Source organism: Bombus fervidus, chromosome 13 (assembly GCF_041682495.2).
Source record: "Bombus fervidus isolate BK054 chromosome 13, iyBomFerv1, whole genome shotgun sequence".
Taxonomy (NCBI): domain Eukaryota; kingdom Metazoa; phylum Arthropoda; class Insecta; order Hymenoptera; family Apidae; genus Bombus; species Bombus fervidus.
The window spans coordinates 849,911-866,686 of record NC_091529.1 but is presented as its reverse complement, the minus strand read 5'-3'; the positions used below and the strand labels follow the sequence as shown (position 1 = coordinate 866,686).

Below are 16,776 nucleotides of genomic sequence, written 5' to 3'. Positions count from 1 at the left end.
ATTGTTCCACTATTCAAATGTTCTATTATTCGAATATTATACCATCTAAATGTCTTACATATTATTCAAATTTCACATTCGAACGTTCTCCTATTTCTCGGATCCTTCTCCAACCTTTTACTGTTCAGACGTTCCATTACCTAAATATTCTACTGTCAGACAGCTGAATTGGGCACTTTTTATTTCAAATGAGGAATAATACATAAAAAGACCAATTGACTATCCCAAACAGAATAACGAATAATTTATTTATGAATAACGTTATTTGCAAATAAATTATAAGGTTTTATTTGACAAATAGATTATCTTCAAATAATGTATTTGCCAAATATTTAATTATTCCACGTAATAACAAAAGATAAAGGAAAATAAATAATTGTTTTTCGTTTATATGCAATATATATTCATTGGCATGAAATGCTTACCTTAGGGACAACTGTGTATCGGAATATTTCATTAGATCAACCAACGTAAAAGATAAGAAATTCAAGAAGGAATATATATACTAGACTTATGTATTAGAACTTTAGAGTTGGAATTCCGTATACCATAGATAAGCATCTTTATATTTTCTTGATAAAAACAAATAAAAATCATTGTTATTTAAATAACGTTATTTAAGTTAAAATGGCAAAGCTAATAACAAATAAAATAAAAATTTTACCTGTATAATTATTTGAATGAAAATTCATTCTAATAATGCCCATCCTGTCTAAAAGTTCTACTATTTCTATTATACATCTTATATCTTTTATTATATCTGCTAGCTCTACTTTAATATTCGACTCAAATTCGAACGTTTTAATATTTAATATAATTTAATTTAATGTTTCATTGTTCAAGTATTTCACTATCTAAATGTTTTACTATTCAAACATTTTTATATTAAACTCTTCCGCTTCTCAAACATTTTACTCTATTCGATCTATCATGTGTATGCTATATTGGTATACGTTAGTAGCTTATGCATAATGCTAGAGATAATGCCAACTTTTTGCTTCTTAAAACAATCTCAGTTTTTCTCTGCTTTTTTCCATCGTTGAATCATAGTTCACAGGAATTATGCAATTCATTGAATTACAGCATAACTTTCCGCATTCGAACATCTAACATCTCAATGCTTTATTATTTGTACAATGTTTCCTTTATCACTTTAGCATGACATTGGCTTTACGTTCCAATATCGCCACCTATTGTATAGTAGTATAAAAATAGAAACATACAATACTAATTACTAAAACAGAAAATATAATACTTCAGAAGTTAAAAAATGCTAAGTATACGGCAGGAGTCGCGAAAATGTACGACGTTGGTGGAATATTCTCGCTTCGAAACATTTACGTTGGTAGAAGAAGGGACACTTACATAACGTAATCTAGTAATAAAATATCATTCAACGCAAATGAATTATATTAAAATATTTACATTACTTTCATACAAAATTCATGATCTTCTTCAATTCATTAAAGGAATCAGAATAATTGACAAAATAATATAACAATATAACAATATTCGATCCTGTCGTTAATAATCGTGCAATTGATCCGATGTTAGCATTTAATTAAATAAAGGAATTTCATAAATGAATGAAGAATATTACAGTTACGTTATGTCTAACTTATCTCATGTTAAAATCTCAGACTGAGCACATATTAACTAATATTTAAAAAATTAAATTAAGACAAAAGAAAGAAAAGGAAAATACCACTGTAATAAATATTAACAATTTGTTATGTCTCTGAATTTTCCAAAGATTCTTTTTTATTAATCTTCAGATTTTATTATGGCAATAATAGAACATTTGTGTGTTATTACGTAAATAACTTATTATTAGTACACTTGTTAGAAGTTTAAAATAGAACTTTAAAATATTATCGATCGATTATTCAATACACGTATTGAAACATCCATAACATTTTTATCTGAAATCAGTTAATTCACAGCACGTATTTTCAATTTCTTACTTATAGCATGTACATATCGTTACACAATCGAAATTACGTTAACCTTGCACGGTGCATCAATCTTGGCTACGTCTTAGAATGTAAATCGCGTTTCTTCTATCCTAGAACATCCTCGAGGTTAATGGAAAAAAAAGAATGGTACGAGACATTAAATCAGTCGGACTATCGTTGAGATCGAGAAATGTAACAAGAGTCGTTTAAAGCAATAGCTTCGAATTGTTTCGAAATCTTATATAATATGGAACATCATTAGATTTAAGTATGTTGCAGACCTTTTGGAAATTATAATGAAGTATTTAATGCTAGAAGATTTGCGAGTTTATTACAATTTAGTGAGAATAACAAAAGACATTTATTACCTTATCTTTCTCCCTTCCTTACTTTTGTTTGGCTTAATGGGAAAAATCGTTTTTCTTAATTTGATAATTATCAGCGAATTATGAACTTATTGCCTCCCCTGTTACGTATCACTTTAATATTACTCTTTGAAAATCTGCCTATTATATCTGATGGCGTAAGATGCATTTTATCAGTTTTTTAGTGCACTTGCTGGTTACATTATTAAGTTAAATAATTATTTTTTGTAATAGTGATGAAACACACGCGAACAGTAAAGTGTATAAATTTAATCATTTTCAAGAAGTTGTATCAACAATCGAAGATACAAATATCTTTAATCAACAAACATCTGAAATTATTTATTTGTTATATGTATGTAGCTTTATTTATTATATGTGTCTGTAACTACAAAATTTAATGAAATTGAAAAAGATGTCATATATTATTTTATAGACAATGTATTATAGAAATAACGTTAGTACCTATATTTGATAATTTAAAAATTTTTTTTAATTATATAAACGTATCTAATGGGATTCGAGTTCGTCTATTTTATACTATTCAACATCAATTTCAGTTTGTCGCATAGTGGAAAAGCACAATGTAAGGTATATAGCTTAGCAGTTGTAACCCTGAGTTAATTATATTCACACATATACTTAAGAAATTGGTATATTGCATTGTTCAGATTGATAAGATTTACAAAGGAAAGGAAAAGATTTATGAATATACATTTTCTGAGACAGAAAAGAATTCAGAGAAAAGTACAAAAACTCAAAACTGTGACTACAATATGTAAGTTATGTAAAAATATTCATTTCAGAGATAAAACTGTATCATTAATTACAAAATTTGTATTTGTTTATAACATAATTTGCAATTATTTTCGTGAAAATGATCCCAAACTAGCTTAAAACAGTCGTAATATCTATTAAGTTGTCCGGAAAGTGTCTTTCTTTCGCAAACATGTTTTTTATAACAATGCACCTTCATACAAACGTGAAACCAAGTCCGTGAAATGTTGTGGTGTTTATCTCAACAGAACAAAATGGATCGTACGTAATTCGACAAAATAATATAAAACAAAAAACTTTATACGCCTATTATTTGCTCATAAAAGAAAAGAAACTTTTCGGACAACCTAATACTTAAACCTAACTAACGTAATGCAATTTTTTTATTTAGTCTCACAAAAATGAAAGAAACATTGAATGTTATAAAAAAATACAAGTTGCAAATTTCCAAGTAACACTTTTTATTTAGTGACAGTACAGTTAACACAAGATCCACTTACAATTCCCCATTCTACTCCCGCATCCACTGAACAGACTCAAAGGAACGACAGAGACTAAAAAAAGAAAGAAGAAAATAAAGGCATGGTGGCTTGTTATACGAGTAACAAAGGAGAACAATACCTTGCAATCGATGAAATACCCTCAAAGAAGTAATCTACATCGTCGCACTTGACTGAATGAAGCAAAGAACATTGAATTGCGCGCTTTATTTATTCCTTCTAGCGTGGAAAGCGCGAAATAAGTTGACAATAGGGGCAAAGAAAAACGTCAGGTCGATTTAATCGAGCTTACACCAAATCGCCTATACGATCTTCCTTTAAATACCACACGTTCAGTAATTTTAAGCTGTGAAGGAGGTTCTCCAACGATGACTTCCTGATAAATCGACCACTTTAAAAGAGCACCATGTTTCTTATGAGGAAAACAATGTTCCAAGCTATCTAAACAGGTTCCGTAAAATAAATTTTCGTTAAATAAAAGTTACTATTATAGATTATTTCATTATAGCGACAGACAGAGTGACAGACAAAAATATACATATAGCTGGATTATATTATGTTATTAAATATATCCAAATATATATATATATCTACCTGTATATTATAGAGACTCTTTCGATAATGAATAAAAATAACAAATGTCAATTAAATTATTTGGTATTATAATTTATAGTGTATTTATGTAGTATAATTATGAGACAAGATTCACATAATTGTAACATTATGTCGAGACAGAACATCTGAACATATTTAGTAATATGGAAAATATTTCTCCTTTTATTCCTGCGATAAACGAATTGTACAGATATTTCTGTCCCTCGCTGTATGTGTATTCTGTTAAGCAGAAATTTTCTAGCAGTCATAAGTTTTCGTGAAGAGGAAGGTTCGAATAAAAGTATATACGGTAAGGTTTACGCTTTGAGAAGCTTAGGTATCCACAATGATTATAATATTGTTCAGAATACTAAACAGAATACTAAACTATGAGGTATTACAAGAAAAAATAAGCAAAGCCATATCTTTTCTGATTGTGGGATAAAAGCATTAATTATTCTAATTAATTAATTAATCTAAGTATTAGTCAAATGTGAAGAAATTTATTCTTTCCAAATCAAATTTAAATAATGTAGCGAAATCAATCTTTGCACTGAATACTTTCTGTTCATCTATTTTAATCAACGAATAACTCAGTCTGCTGAATATTGGGGTTAATGCACTTTTGCTCTCAATGTGTCATATGTACAGTGACTCACAAAAATACTTGAACATTTACCACGAAAATTGTTATGAATATATTATGTGTAATATGACACTTTTTGAAATTTCATTAGCGTGATGAAATGTGACTGTCATGATTATACTGGTAAAATTTGAAACCAATTCGAAAATATATGTAAGAAATACATGTTATTTACTACATATATACGAACACTTGTTTCAGAAAATGTTAGTGCATAGTATGAACAGTTGTTGTAAACATACATTTATTTCTGAAAATAATCCCAAATGGTCCAAAATATCTTATTCATATAACGATATGACTGACTTTTCGAATAGATCGTACACGTGCAATTAATATCACGCTCATGTAAATTTTCAGCTTTCTTTAAAAATTGATCATTCATATTATCTTATTACGATGTTAATAAAACTTCAAAATATTTCATATAATATAGCGTAATATAAGCCGCAAGTTTGGCACATGCATGTACATTTGGAATATTTAGAAAAATAATTAAGTTATTAAAACTTGGAATTTACTTGGAAAGTTTTACCATTTGTCGCTACTACATCATAACGTAACTTATTTATAGACTTCGAATAATAAACAACGTACATATGTAGATGCCAAAAGTAATATATTATGAGTAGTGTGTTACAAGTAAACAAATTTAAGGAAATTTTATACATTTTTTAGCATTTAATTTCCTCTTAGATTTATGAAGATAATTAAAAGTCCATAGCATTTTAGATAATAAACGATGTGAGTATCAAAATCAACATAACTAACCGTATTTGCTTATACTGAAAATTTTTACCACTAACAGCTATTATATAATATTTTCAGTCTTCAATAACTAAGAAAGTTGAAATTAATCCTAAGAAATATAGAATACGGTACACAAACATTTTATTCATGAATCCTTCTTTCTCCAAATCAAAAGGTACCGTATTAAACAAATTAGAATCGCATCAAAGCTATTTATTGCAGTAATTATCATGGACAATTTTCAACTAGAATAGAACTTATTGTTAGTATTCTATTTATTAGTCTTTCACTAGTAATTTTTGTCACTTAATATTACCAATTAATTTTAGAAGCATTGCCTAAATTTTCATTGCAGACTCAGATAAAAATGTAGTAAAAAGAGACTTTCACATTTTCCCTTGCGATTTCAACCAGTTGCAATATTTTCAATACTCTGTTACGTGTCATCCAGTAAACTAATTCGTCTAATTTCTCAAAAATACTCAGGTCGTTTGGTCCAATGTTAGAAAACTTATTGTTTCAGAGAGTGTCCGAATATTAATGCCGATCATTGTATTCACACGTGTTACATAATAAATTCAGAAGAGATTGGATCATTGTAAAAAATGCATTGTTTGCGCGGATCATCAAATGTGACGGGAAATTTAACAGCACTAATGTACTTAATCGATCGATGCGCAAATATCGTGTCACACATGGAAAATAATTTCGATTTAAAGGTGGTCACGGCTAAAAGGTTAACGATGATTTGCAACAGAGCACGTCGACTGCCGCATTACGGGCCGCAAAAGAAATATAGAACAGGTGCGCTCGGACAAAAGCTCGGGAACGCTTGTTCCAGTTGTCACGCGAAACAGTATCGCATCGTGTGATACGATCTTATTTGCTAAACAGAATTTTCCTGAGTCCACTCGGTAAACAAAATTGTTTGCCGACACGACACCGAACCAATGTCATCATTTTTCGCTATTAGGATGGCATCGGCCGACGATGTGACTTGTGAGATAGTCCGACGCCACCTGCTGACGTACGGAATATGAATGGGAAAAGGGATTATGGTACCATGAGATTACAGAATCATCAAACCAGGGAGACTACAATAAGGCATATTCTGAGAGCATGAGATTATAACAGGGGTTCCCAACCATCTCATAAATGCATATCACTAAAACCAAAACCATAACAAATTTCAATGTCACTAAGGAAGATATATCTTGTATGTATATATTTATGTTACTCATGTCATATATTTTTATTTCGTTTCTAATAAAATAATTGAATACTTGAACTGAACTCTAACATAGTTATTTAATACTGAAACAACCGTACAATGAACATTCATAAACTTTTAGATAACATTTTTATGGCGTATATTTGATAAATTTTATTATCTACATATCACTCAACTATTACTCATATACATATCACAGCTTGAAAACTGCTGGTTTATAGGATTACGGGACTATGGGCCTTTTGAATTACAACACTATAAGACTGTGGAACTTTGGAATTATAAAACTATAAAAAAATAAGGAACTATAAAATTATGAGACGATGTTGAGCGTAATGCTGTAGACTTATATATGAAATTATACAATAGAACAATGAAATTACGAGATTATGAGATTCTAAAACGAAGCAAGTATGGAACCATGAAACTGAAAACTATAAAACAATGGGGTCGTGAAGGTATGAAATTATGAAACCTTAAGGCTACGAGGCTATAAAAATTATGAAATCATGAAACCGCGAGGCGGTTGGGATTTAAGCACAAGATTATGAAATTATGAGATCATGCGTCATTACAATCATAAAGGCTATAAAATTATTGGATTTTGATCTGTAATTAGAATTTAACATTAAATATCCATTATGTAAATACTTAAATAGTAAACAACTTTGAAAAATTCTATACAAACAATATTTTCATTGTTTACTTGTTGACTCATGATAAAATCAAAATTATAATAATTTAATAATTTTTTTGTCACATATTTATATTTTGCTACTCTATTAGTCCTATTTCTTATTTATCTCTGTATTATCATGTACTACCATTATATACAATCAAAATATCATTTTCTTCCTATCGGGTATTAAACTTGTTCAATCTCAAATGCGCAATTGATATTTTATAAAGCAAATATTATAAAATAATTTTATATTTGAAATTATCAGAAGCTCAACGATAAAGTAAATTGCTAAAATACTTCAATATTTTTATCGGTAATGGAAGCAGTTGTTTTAAAATCATAAAAACTTAAATACCTCCACCACCAAGTCACAACAATATAATTTAATTTTTTAATGGAATAAAAAATTACAGCTGAACATCCTTAATCGGGCACTGAGCAAACTCGTTAATTGAACCGGTAGTATTTCAACGATTTATACAGCTCGATTTATACGACTAACCGTTGTACTGATTGAAAAGATTACCTTAATAAAAGAACGTTTGTCCTATTCAAAGTTTTATGTAAGTGGAAAGTAGATATCTTTTTGCAATGTGAAAATTAATGTTCCAGCAATTTATTGTAAAATATCTACCATTTTGAATCTCACATTTTTGTTTATTCTGCAACATTACTATGAGCTTTTTCTATTACGAAAACGATTTTTAACGAAATCCACACAGAACAATGCACAGTATAATAAAGAAATCAAGAATCTTTTACAAGTAATTGTTTCTCGATTAAACGATTTAAATACCCTTTGCTAATTATTTCTCCACATTTCTACTACTATAAATCTTGACAAATATGACGTATCAATATTATATAATATTGGATTGAACTGGGAAAATAATGTATTAATAATATTAATAATATTGTACTTTTCCACTAACAATACTAGTCCAAAATCATTCCTAGAACACTCAAATATTTCAAAATGTCTTAAAATAATCAATAAGGCGTTTAAGACATATTATAGATGAAAATTTCTGTAGCTTCAATGTTTATTTAAACGATAAACCAAAGCATTTGTATATCAAATACACAAACTCTTCGAATTCACTGTTTCGATGACGGAAGATCCAGCGAATAATAGAAACAAACGGAATTTTTCCCTATGGAACTGTGACGTCTACGAAGCTCAAAATGTAAATATAAACGGCATATACGGTTTCAATGTTTCATAGCAATTTTATTGTACGAATTCTCGTCACCCCATAATTTCAGAAGCACCGCGAGGAATGAATCCACGTTTCCAGGCTGAAAAATATGCACGCGTATGAGTGAGGAACGGGAATTTCCTCTAAAAAGCAAATATCACTGGATTATTTCGAATAAAGCCTCACGCGATTCCGGTTGAACAAATTTCATGCAACTTATTTAGGATGGGGTAGAATTTGTTTCGTTTAATAACGGTAAAACACGATTCTGATAATGTATTCTACGTATAGAATATCAAACTGATTTTTATTATGCAGAAATATTGAAAAACAAAGGAATGAAACAATATATAAAATACGGTACTTATAACATATTATATTAACTGAGCTTTAGTATTAATTTAACTCGTATTTCATTTTCTGTCGATCAATTTATTTGTTAATAAATCATAGGTTTCTCGTATTCTCTAAAAATTACGTTTATTTATATGAATTCTTTTGGCGTATTTTATAATCTACCGATAAATTTGTTCGTCAATAAATTATAGATTTCTGGCATCTGTCAAAAGTTGTGTTTATTCATTTTCATTTTTTTCATGTATTTTATTATTAGTCGATAAATTCGTATAATAATAAATATACACGTTAATTTCATTCTGTAAAGATTATATTTATTCGCGGTTAATTGTTATATTATTGTAACATATTTTGTTTCCATTGGGCGAATTGAATGTTTACATATCTAGTCGAATATTTTATAGTATATGTACTGTAGATCATAAAAAATGCAGCTACTCTATTCAAATATATACTCAATTTCTCTATCTTAATATGACAAGAATAAATATATTTGATAAACACGTATTTATTTATATTTACCGATGCCAACTATTAATTTTTTTCTTGCTTATTTATTAATTATTAATATTATTTGCAAATGAGATGGCCAAATTCTTAATTAAACTTAATATATATTGCTTCTTGGAAACTGTATTAATTAAAATATGGTTCAGCAGATTGAATTCCATTACACAACAATTCTGGTCACTATAAAACAAATTTATAGTTATTACGATTAAAATCTTTCCTTGATCTATTGTCGATATACATATTTCCCAATCTGAATCTGCCACACCAACAACAGGTTATCTCTTCTCTTCATGTAGCTTTTGGAGTTCTATAAACATATCGAATGTGACGTTGATCTATAATTTGCTCTAATACACAATCCCTAATATATTTTCATAATAAAGCAATTAACAAAATTCCGACCATATTGTACTCGACTAACTTCAAACTTCAAATTGATATGTAATACAAATATTATTTAACAACACCTTATAATCACTTCATTCTGAATGATTTATTTAAATATATAAATATTTCTGAAATTGAAAATTTCATATGCAACGAACGCAAAAACTACGACGCGATGCGACGCTGTGAGAGGAATAGTAAATCTGTCGAACAATATGAATAGCCTATTAAATTGAGAGCGAATTCAGACAGAATTCAGATTAAAAACTTAATAAATTGCACACGTTCTCTATTCGCATCAGAACTGTACCAGAGGTTGTAAATTACAAAATTTTTAATTACCGATTTAGATACAAACGAATCTAAATCTTTGATGTTGAGGCAACGTTAAAACCAACTAAAAAATACAGTTGCAACGAAATAAAAATTAAAAAATGTCACCAGAATAACTATGTAAATATTACAAAAATTGAGTGTAATTGAATAAATCTACATTATAAGAATTTATAATAATATTTCAACTATATGGTAATAAAACGTTTTCCTTTCCTTATAAATATTTTTACGACATAATAGAAATTTCAATAGACATCACTTTGTAAATTTCTTGAATAAAAATGCAGATATCGCTCAGTGTCATCAGAAACGCTTCGAACATAGAATGGCAGAACTCGGTAAATCTTGGGAGATAATCGAGAATTAATTGCGTTTCGAAATCTGTCGACGTTGCGAATCCTTTTTCTCCAAGAAATAGAGCAAAATCGATTGCTTCTACTAATAAATCGAGCTTCATTCAATTTGACCTCGTTGAAATTGAACCATTGATCGTGTTTCATTCTCGTATAGTTCTTCCACTTGAAACGTGCGTATTCCTTCTAACTGCATTAAAAACTTGAATCAATCTACTTAAAGTCATTGCAGTTAGTACTAAAATTCCGTGATTCCAGTGAAATTATTCAGCTCCCTTCGAAATCAAATTCGCTTCATTTTTTAATTAAGAGGATTTTGAATTGACAAAATGAATGAAACTCGATTCTTTACAGAAATCATGATTGACAATTTTTCATTGACGAAATATTCAATTTTGTGTCTTTTTTATAGAGTGCAGTCAGTAATTCGGTTATTAAATAAAATACGATCTATGGATTTTAATTTCATCGATCTTTTGATTGCAGATTTTCCATTTTTTCTAGAAATTGAATTCAGCTTATGTTTTTCATTTTATATCCTTCAGCAAGTTTATAAAAATAGCTTTTCGTGCTTGGTACAAATTATATTTATATATAATAATTCCTCCAAAATTTCATTCTTTTGTTCACAATTCGTATACACAAATTAATTAATATTCAAACTTCTACATTTAAAAATTTAAAATCCTATTTAACGGAATAAAATACATATCATATTTATATAATTAATAGTTCCATAATAATAATTTATTATGTCAACGAAATAAATCGACATCGACGAAAATTAGCAACTTTATTTTGTACATCATTGAAAGTGATATTTCTTAATTTATTAACTTTAAATATTATATGTTTACATAATATTTTCTATTCAGAATTATTTTTGTTTACTGACAAATGTTTCTTCATCCCTGATAGAACATTATTTATATATCTGTATATTTAATAAATCGATAGTGATGCATAAAAGCCCTTGGATGAGCATATCTTTGTCAAATGTAATAAAATTTATCAAATATTTATATTTTTTCTTTGACATTTCTTTCATTCTCTAACTCTTCTCTCTTTACTTTTTTATTTCGTTTGTTTCATATTTATAGAAGAAGACGTGTGAATTCCCTTAGGCAGAATATTTTCGTATATCATTGCATATTTTTACTTTACATTATTTTTAGTACATCTATATTTACAATAGCAAGACGTGTTTAAATATTCAATTATCTGTAGATTCAACATTCCCATTCATTCGATTCTCCCTCAATGAAGAGAAATAAATTAAACCTTCCACATTGACTAAGCGATTCGTCGAAGTACCCTCGAAATTTTGCCTTCGACGTAAAAGCATCTCTGCCAGTAGGCAAACCGTTGACCAAAAAGCGTTCGACCATTGGAAAACCGAATGAATGGTTCGGATTCATCGCTTTACCACTGAAACTTGTCTTCACTGTGAACCTATTCCTAAAACCAGCTGAATTCCACATCAGCGACTGAATTACTGGTCAGAACTCGATCACATTTCTCACGGAAAGTTTCCCTAAAACAGCCCAATTCCCCTAATCGACGTCGATCGATCAACCAACCTGCGTTCCTGCGTTCCTTAACGCGATAATTAAATCGTCAAAACGATCTTGTCCGTTCTTCATGCCGAATGTTCATAATTTTAGTGTTGAAATTAGTTGTTGGTGCAAACTCTATAAATATCAATACTTGGTAGTTTCAATTAATAATATTGACATTCGTAATTTATGTCAAAATTGCGGTTGATGATATTTATTTCTATTAATGTTGGCAATTGTGATGAAAATTATAATGCTGTTAATTAGGAGCTAAGATGACAAATAAAGTGCTATGCGAAAATAAAACGATTTTTTTAGTGGAATAAGGTGTAAAAAAAGTAAAATATATGCTTGCCATAATATATTATAACTTTTTAAGGTACTTATATTGTACGAAGGAATAAATATAGCTAAATTGATATATTTTTTAGCATTTATATATGATATAATTTTTCCTCCAAAAATGATAACCTCTAAAAATATCGCTAAACAATATGTTTCATGATACAAGATTTTTTCTTCGTTTTAATTAATCTATAAGATGGATGGATGTACAAAATTAATCATCAAACTTTAAATTTCATTAACTGAGATACTGATATTAGGATAATTATAGTTAGGATTAGTAATACTTGTTGAAATGTATATATGTAAAATATACGAATATTTAACTGTGTATAACTTCTGGAAGGAAATATTTGAAATGTCGGTAAGGAAAATAAATTACAGAAATTTAATTCTTAAATACGTAATTTTGCTAAATATGATAAAATATTTTAGATATATCAAATTACCTCTATGTATGTACTACAAAACTATTCATGCCATATTTCAAACATTTGTTTATTCAGATACAGTGTTACTTGCCAAATGGATGTCATAAACTACAATAAATACAATAATTTGTTTTATAATGTTGGTTGCATAATACAATTTTTAAAGAATTTTAACCGAATATTAAATATTTTAATTCTAAATATATCTAAAAGTAGTGCTACGAAGAACTACAAATAATAATAACACATGAAACGTTTGAGTTGTAATACGCTAATGAAAGAAAAACTAATTTATTCCTGAACAAATAACTACTATCTACTTATTCACTCATATCCGTACTTGATAAATGTCATACGCCTATTACATTAGAAAATATAAATGTTTCCAAACAGCAATATTATGTAATATATTTCGTTCTTCAAATGATAATAACAAAATTCAAATATATCTAATATAATCGGATAAAAAATTTCTAAAAATTACTAAAAAAATACCATTGAATCATAAATTTTATGTAGTAGTCGAACAACTATAAAACAAAAAATACATACTTGTAATATATTATATACAAATTTTGAAATACAAAATACATGTAAAACCGAATGATTTTAAGTATATTTCAAGCTTAGATAAATTTGGATGAAACACCGAAAGCCTTGAAGGTAGTAGATTTTAGAAACAAGTTCAAAGTAAATAACGCAAGCTCTACGAATTTGAATGACCTCGTCACAACTTTGAGCACAGCGACCGAATGAGGAGAAATTTAGCACGACGAAACTACACATATTTAAACTCTAAATAGTATTCATAATAGAAACGAAAACATCTGTACTATAAATATCTCAAGCACAATTTTCAATATCTATGGTATTTTTCGAATTGCACACATGGACAATAAACCACAAAGTTTCATATGATTAAAATGTTTATTTTGACTCTAACAATTCCAATAATATTATTATACAGAATGAATAACGAAAAGGATTTTGAACGTTCTAAATAATTTAAGCAAATTAACTGTAAAAATGCTCTGAGTTCAAAATATCCTGATCTGAATATAAATGCTATAAAAATAATAGAGAAGGAATTTATATTATTTAAATTTTACATCAAATAGACAGTAAAAATCCTATTCAATTAATATAAATCATCGAAGCACTAATAAAGTACGTATCCACAATAAATAACACAAAAGTTAAAATCTTCTGTGTTCTAATTATCATTCACAACATGCTTATTTAATATTTTTGGAATCTTAAACACAATAACTCATACAAATTTGCCCTAATTATATAAATCAATGGCAGATTCGTAATACATCACGTAGAAGCCTGCAGTTACCCTTTATGTAGTCAGATATTCTAATCACAACTCTGAACAGGCACTTCAGCAACCTCTTGATAATAAACACTACACAAATCTAAATCCTAAAAGTCGTAGCTCAAACATCCATATAACATCCAACAACGGATTTTTTGATAATTCAGTTACATATCAGATAAGAAAATCACAGATTTTTAGTTCATTCTTAACTTAATCTAATCTTTACTTTATCGATGTGATAATTGGTTGTTTTTTATTTTTTCTTAGAAATTGTGGGGCACTTTAGAAAAGAGATAGTGGTACATCTTTCTGCAAAAAAAAGCGAGATAAAATCAGTGTCTACGCAAGATTCATAGATATCTACAGGATTATGCCTTTTATGGTTATTTTATGGTTTATATATGAAATTAAAGTTTAACTCTATCCACAATTCGTTTCACTAAACATTTTATCACTTATCTGACTTTTGCTCTAAGTAGTTCAATTAAGCTGAATAAGCATGTACATATTATCTGTTTCCTATTTCAATCTTCTTCACTAAATCTGCGGAAATAGTTTCTTTTGCATGAATCAAATGATTTAGAAATTTCAAAATCCTTCGAGTAAAGGAAAGAAGGAGTCACGTTTGTATAATTATTAAATTCTTACATGGAAATAAAAATTCATTAGTTTCAACGTTAGAAACACAAACATTATTTCGTAAATTTCATAAACGTTAATCGTGAAATTTATTATGTTATAAGTATTAACTTATCACATTTTTTAAATGTTTATTCATATAACGTAATATTACAAATTTCTTATTTCGTTAGTAGCTTAATATATAATTCGATAATCGATAATCAAATATATTATTTGTAGTACATGAAGAAAGCTTCATCAATAAAATTATAAACACTTGTGTTCTAGAATTAAATCTATATGATAAATCGGTGAAAATTAACGATAGTTTTATCGTTGACAGTTTTCCTTTCGAAATTTCTAAATTGAATGATGAATGAAAATATTTATCGTTTCCCCTGGGGAATGTTGGGGAATGTTTATGTATTTCCTTCATGTTACTGAGGCGCCCCATAAAAAGTGCAAAAGCTTTCCAATCCGATAGGACTGTCTTGTAATAACATAAAACATTTCAAAACTGTAGTCTCACTACTGTTCTGTAGATAAACACGAGAATGAATTCACTTACTTTCTGATTCCCTTGGAAGAAGAGCAGAAAACACGGGAACGAAGGAGAATTCACTTTGTTTCTACACCACTTCACACGCGTCGCTGGTTCACAAAATACCACCGTTCACGAATCCCTGCTTGTCGCAATGTCGGTCGAACACCGCAAACACCGTGGACACTGAACGTCTCATTTCACTACACTCATTCGTTTAAACACCCCTCGAAGAGAGCTTCATAAACCCTTATTATATCGCACCCAACAGACGTTCACTCTTTTTATTCCCCGAGCGAGACACCTGTTTTCCTTTTCCTACACGGGTTAAAGATGCACGAGACTCGTGGACAGCATGCAGCGAATGTCAACTATATTTGAAACTTTATTTCACGATCTTATCAGAGGATGAAAACTCGAGAGAGTAAAATAAATTAACACACCGATTATTCTTTTCTACGCTTTTTGGGCAATTCTTTTGTTTAGATTCATGCAGAGGGTAGTTTTAGATTGAGAAATTCTGTGAATCGTTTTTAAAAGGGGGTTGTACACGAAGGAGACGTAATCGAGTGAAAGACGCGTCGAACGGAAGCACGAACACACACGTAATATACAAAGCTCCCAGCGTGGCGGGTCGGCCGCGACTGAATCGAGCCAAGTCGACTCGGAACGCGTCGGGCTTGAATGAGCGTGGTTGAGCAACGGAGATGCCCGAAGTGCGCCTGAGAGAGACGAACAGTGCCGCGATTGGGGTTGGAGTGGGGCGCCGAAGTGGGGATAGGGTAGTAGAAAGAGGGAGATGGATGGTGATAGTGGCAAGGGATGGAGAGAGAGAAGAAAAGAAAGAGAGGAAGAAAATTTGTAATGCCATGCTCATACAAACGAAATATTGTTCACTTATCAGAATCGTTTTACGCAATAACTTGGTAACTTTCGGCGTGTGTAATCTTTGTACCAATTATTAACTTCAATTGATTCAGATATTTGTTTTAATGCTTCTAAATCTTATTCTCAATATAAAATTATGAAATTAAAATATATAAAATTATATAAATTTATAACAATATAAAATTATTGAAATGTATAAAAAGGATAATGCTTCCTAATAAAATAAAATCTAGACATAATGAAGAGATAAATACACGCGTAACTGTTTAGAATAACTATAATGGCGGTATTAATAATATTTATGAATTAAGATGTTCGGAACATCTATCAATACCATAACTTAGAAAACACAGAGAAATAATGATATTAGAATCACTGTTTTGTTCCAGATTTTCTTTCTTTGTTGCTTATGCCATCTTCTTATC

General features: G+C 29.2%; 1 protein-coding gene across 4 annotated transcripts in view; it reads right to left on the bottom strand.

Moving 5' to 3' along the window:
- The window catches only part of LOC139993493 (octopamine receptor beta-2R), a 166,170-nt gene extending 150,031 nt beyond the window's left edge, over positions 1-16,139 (bottom strand). For all 4 annotated transcript variants that reach the window (XM_072015259.1, XM_072015256.1, XM_072015258.1 and 1 more), the window contains exon 1: positions 15,491-16,139. The gene's annotated coding sequence lies outside the window, so the exon portion shown is untranslated. The remainder of the gene's footprint in view (positions 1-15,490) is intronic.
- Positions 16,140-16,776: the final 637 nt, after the last annotated feature.